This window comes from Nymphaea colorata, chromosome 8 (assembly GCF_008831285.2).
Source record: "Nymphaea colorata isolate Beijing-Zhang1983 chromosome 8, ASM883128v2, whole genome shotgun sequence".
Lineage (NCBI taxonomy): Eukaryota > Viridiplantae > Streptophyta > Magnoliopsida > Nymphaeales > Nymphaeaceae > Nymphaea > Nymphaea colorata.
Genome location: NC_045145.1, coordinates 8,406,302 through 8,412,301, shown reverse-complemented (window position 1 = coordinate 8,412,301; position 6,000 = coordinate 8,406,302).

Below are 6,000 nucleotides of genomic sequence, written 5' to 3'. Positions count from 1 at the left end.
TACTGATGGAATCCTTGGGCCTAGTAATGCTAAAATGAATCTTAAGCCTGTTTTTTTTTTGTTTTTCTTCAGAATTCCTAGTACTAGAAATTCAGCTGGTTGTCAAGGAATTGCAAATGATGCGATGTGCCATTCTGCATCATAATATCAAATGACCTGTAAATTACGTGTGTGTGGGTGTGTAGACATGCTGGCGGTGGTTGTCCCAGCACAGGCAACCCCCCCCCCCTCCCCCCGGTCTTTGAGGAAAAGTTGGGAACAATTTCCCGCAACAATTCACAAGTGCCAGGAGCAGCCATTTATTGAGTTCTCAATAGCATATAGGGAATTAGCAATAAACATGATCTTAGTTGGTTATACGACCATTAGAAGACCTTTCTTCTTAATATTTTGAAGATCTTGATCGATTAGCATGTTTAGATGACGATGCATAACCAAATCTGAAATCCCATCTCACAATCTGAATATAATCCATATATGATTTTTAAATTCACATTGAATCCAAATTTTGAACCAAATTTGACTAATTTTCCAAAAATAAGGGTGGTCGATACAAGATATTTGTTTAAAACTAAATCCGATCCAAATCTGATTGAATATTTATGTATATCTGAATCTGAATCCAAATCCAAGGAAATGTTATTTCTTATCTCCAAATCTGATTGGATTCCAACATGTATAGATGATCTTGAAAAACATTGTGCATCAGCAATATGCATCTATTCATGTATATCAAGCAGCATCAGCTTAAAAAAAATGATTTCAAAGTTTTCATGAACTAACTATGAATTCATTTTTTGTTAGTACATTGCCTTGCATCAGCCTATATAGGCCAATTTTTTAAATGAGACCCATTGACAAGGTGCTGATATGATGAATTCTTGGTGATGTCTTTAAATAATATGCCTAACATATATCAGTCTATGAGCTAATATAATGGTGTTTCTAACTCCATGATGTTAGATCGAACTTTTGCATTAAGAAATAAAAAAAAAGTAAGATAATCCTGGAGCTAAATAGGCTTATTGAGTCTCCAACACCTTCCCTTGCTCCCGGCACAAAGGTTCAGATTGGCCCTTAACCCTGGGGTTAAAGAGAAGAAAATATTTTGCCTCCTTAGGGTAGTTCTCCCTCCCTCATGTGGTTGCACCTGCAAGGTCATGTCCAACGTAGATGGTCTGTTTGTGCTATGTTTTATTTGGTCAAATTTTGAAGTGGGTCTTAGATAGTGGATCTTTTAATCACTAAAGATCTTTCCATTTGCTTGACCATTGGTATGGTCTAAAGTATAACAAATGCCTATAGGTTCAAAGGCTCCTTTTCATTCAAACCAGTAATAATAATAAAAAAAAATCAGATTGCCACATCTCAAGGAAAGTGACTAAAAATGTTGAACTTTTAGGAAGTGTTTGACAACAAGAACATTAATAAAGTGTCCCATGAATCTACCCCTATCTTTGGGATACATTCATAGAACACAAGAATGTAGTGTTCCATGAATTTAGGAAAGATTCTGTTAGTATTCCTATAGCCAAATGTCCTTTACACTATTAAAAGACATTGGAAACAATTGTATGAGATATGTACTCAGCTTAAGCTTAATTTCATAGGCAAAACAGATGGTAGAAATGGCTTTTGTGACCCACACTCTAAAAAATGCTCTATCTCACAAACTCTTCATTTGAATACTCTAAATGACAAATGAGATACTTCTTCAATGTTTTGTAGTCTTTTTTTAGATTAATGAAGGAAACGTTACCTTTCAAATGCTTTCTAGAGTCTTGATATAACAATAAGCCATCAACTTTATAAAATTTTAATTTGTATGATTTGAATGAACAAGTTTATATTCAAAAGTAATATTATTACCTAGCTTTATATAACCAACACCATAGAAAATATATTAATTACTTATTGGCCATTATTGTATCATCAAAGATCTGGGACCCCATATACATTTTAAAATGTCTTTTTGTTTTAAATTTTAGAAAAATTCATGGCTCCTTTAAGCACCTTGTATTATGTTCAAACTTGAGCTCAGCCCAGCCTACTAACATAATGTGTGTGTGTCTCATCCGGCCCCTCACACATGCAGCTTAATACATCAGGCTGCATATTGTGAGGGGGCCCAATGGATGGATGGCAGGTGGAACCCAATAATCCTATATATATGTGTGTGCATAAAGATGATCTCTTCCACAACCACTCAGTTAAAAGTTTCCATACGTATATGTACTCACCAAAACTTTAGACTCTGCCACTAACTAATACCTCATTAATTAGTGGTTGGCCTAAGTGGTGAACCCCTTAACAAATGTTTCAAAGTGCTCAGTAATGAACTATGTATAATAGATATTTATCTACAAATAGTATCTTTAACTTTTAGTTAGACTTACTAATAATACCTTTGAATTATAAGAATTGACATGTAAACGCGATCTTTAAAGGTTTTACAAGACTTAGAGTATGTTTGTGTGAAACTATTGAACATTGTTTTGTAGACAAATGTCATTTTGCCCCTAAAAAGGATTTTAAGGTGCATTTGAGTAATTTAGAATATGAATTTGTTAAATACAGCTTTGACAAAATGACATTTACAAAAGGGTATTAATAACCTGGCCCTCTCCCCTACCCCTTCTAGTTTTTTCACAGAAACTGTTGTTTTTATCTTGTCACCGAAATACACAAATAAAGTTTCAAAAGTTGGTTAAAGAAACCAAGTTTCAGACAACATAATGTTTGTAAAAGATGTAATGTTATTTAGTATAACCTCTACTCTATCTATTTGTAACATTAAGAGCTTCCTTAATGAGCTTAAAAGAAGGGAAGACCTGAAAGTATATGGTGATAGTAAGTGCAGGATTATTGAAGGGCACACTACAAACTAGATATGAATTGGTGAATGATTTGAGTGCAGGATTATTGAAGGGCACACTACAAACTAGATATGAATCTTAATCAAGCACTGTGTACATCCGGTGGAGGTAATGGGTTCAGACACGATGAGATTGAATAGATGTGAGGCCTGGTGCTCAGTAGGGGGGGAGATTGTTTGATATGAGGGACAAGGGGAGAAAGGAATTAAAAGGTGGGGATGTTCTTGAATATCTTAATCAAAGGGGAAGGGAGGACAGGTGTAGAGATAAGATTTGAGCAAGCAAAGCATTGGCAAGGGCAGGAGTATATATATCAAATGAGAATAAGTTTGTCCAATATATGTATGTTATGCAAGAGAGCAGGAGAAGGCAATCGCCATTTAATCATCCATTGTGAGGCGGTATTTCAGGGAAAGTGGTTTGCTCTTTTGGTACAAAAAGATTTTCATGGTTGAATATCAATATGGAGTTTTATATAGGGAATAACGTAAAGTTTAAGCAAAAAAAGGACTTCTAAAGTGCCAGAAATTGACTTTCCATATTATGTGTTGGAAGATTTGGTCATTGATCATTGAGTTAATGATGAGTTAACCAGGTCGCTAGTAGTAGTATGGAAGGCCCACTAGGATTCCTTTATAGCACTGAACTAAGAGTGAAGTGGCCTCATGGGACATAGTTTAGCTGGTCGGATTAGGGGCCTGTAAAGAGGCAGGTCTTCGGGTCAATTCTTATGGGTGATATAACTCTATGTCTTAAGTGGTGGGGTGTGGTACCTAACTTGAAGACTGCACCAATGTCATAGCTGACACTGATGCAGCCCAAGACCCCCAAGGCAATGGGAACAGGATGTCCTTTCTACCTCTTTTTCAGAGCTGGATTGATAACTTCTCTCACTCACCTAGAAATGAGAGGAGAGTGCATTGATGAAGAGGCAATGCAAGGTGTGAATGCGGTTGGAAATATGCAGAACAGATAAGGAGATATGGGATAAAGATATGATAACTTACTTTGTCTTGGTTAGGTGAGAGAGAAATGATGCATGTTGCCCTTCAATGCAGCAGCGACGATAGTTTGAGATACAAAGAAATAGAAGGGGGAAAGGATGATGTTGGATATGGTATATTGGGATGGTGTCTAGAGCAGGTTAGTGGAGGAAAGAGTAAGGTTTAATCATTCTAATAATGTCAGCGGGTTAAGAAGGCTCCAACATATTCTTGAAGGGAGGAGACAAGGATGTCTTGAAGGAAGATTGAGAAGATAGCAGAGGTTAGATAGGATAATGGTGTGCATGGATCTCATTTTTGTGCAAGTGGAGTTGAGGATAATTGAATTGTAGATAACTTGACGAAAATATGAATTAAGTTAAGAAGTTGAGGATGATAGATGAGGATGGAATCCAAATCGCTTATGGGGCTGGGCAGCTATTCTAAGCTGCCAGATTGATCTTTGATGTGCACAATACATTTTGTTCATTTTTTGCATGTTCTTTTCCTTCTCTTTTTTTTGTTTGTAAATAAGTTTTTTTTTTTGGTAATAAATCACGAAGGGTTCCTTCCAACATCTCTTCGTTGGCACAAACCTTATTTATCATAATGTCATTTTTTTTTAAGGTCTCATGCAAACACAACCTTGCTATCCTTTGAATCAGAATGACCTGACATGCATTACAAGTCTTTTACTGGAACCAACAGTGTTGTTTGGATCCAAATGCCCACCCATGTTTTCAACCCTCATATATGATCAACAAAATGTACTTTTGTCATTTGAACTAACTTTTGTCTCCTTCAATTTTAACCTTACAATGATGACTCTCCTTTTCTATAGAGTAATGTTCGTGATTTTCATTATTAGGGAATGTTTGGTTGGTCTATTTTGATTATGGAATCAAAATTCCACTTGATAATGGAATTGAAAATTTTCTAATTCCATCCAATTCTATTTTCCAGCTATTTGATAAGTTGGAATCTTGATTGGAGAATTAAAATGTTGGGAGGCCATTGGATTCACATAAACTGCTGCAGCCTTCCAACATAAAAGCACCACCTGCTAATTTAAAAATCCACCAACAAATCAGCTGGGGTAAAAATTAATTATAAAAATAGTGTTAAGACAGCATGATGGTAGCTTGACACTGAGAATTTATTTAGCAATATTGCAAGTTACAGCCAAATTTTAAAAATAATCAAATATGAAAAAGAAGGAGCAACGAAAATGCTAGATAACAACCAACAGTCAAATATTACTCCATTGCACAAAAAAGAAATAAGAAATTACGATGACAGGATAAAAGAAAGCACAATATTCTAGCTTACAATAATGAATCTCGACTATGATACTAAGAACTAATTGAAACAAAAACATCTGTTCTCACAATTGATGCCATCAATGCCCCTTGATGAAAGAGCCATTTGTTGATGCCTTCTTAACAATTTTCTGCTCTTCAACTAGGAAAACTTGAATGATTTAAGACAAAGAAGAGCAAATTAAGACGAAAGACATGAAAAGAATAATGTCCATCATATGTATACGTTAGAAATACAACATCACCATCAACCTATAAAGATGCACAACCATCAAATGCATCTCAGCTACCAGAAAAGAAATAGACTGAAAAAAGTAATAATTTGAGATTAGAGGAGCATGCTTGGCATATGCTTGATAACAAGAAGCAAAACAAAAACGGTCAATGTAAAAGTTTGCATGACAGCAACCTCGAGTAGGCTAATTTCCACTCACTTTCTATTATCCAATGCATACTTACTAGTTTGAAAAAATATCTTGGCTGTTGCTTCTAACCATAAGATCGACAAACAAAAGAATATTCTGGTTTTTTTCTCTTTTAGCTTCATTGGTCACAAAAAAAGAAGGTGGGGCATCCATTTTCCATGCCTAGTTCAAAAGGTAGACATCAAAAAAAGTGAAGGTGGGGCATTCTTATTAGTCTGTCATGGTCATTTGGACTAGAAAAATATTATCCGTGCTAATAGCAGAAAAAAATTATTGTACCTGCATGCTATCTAACTAAGGTTTAGTTTACTAGGAGTTTAGTAAGAACAAGCACTTATTTGCCATAAGAAGAGAGTTCATATAGCAGAACCCAAAATCATGAAAAAGAAGTACAACC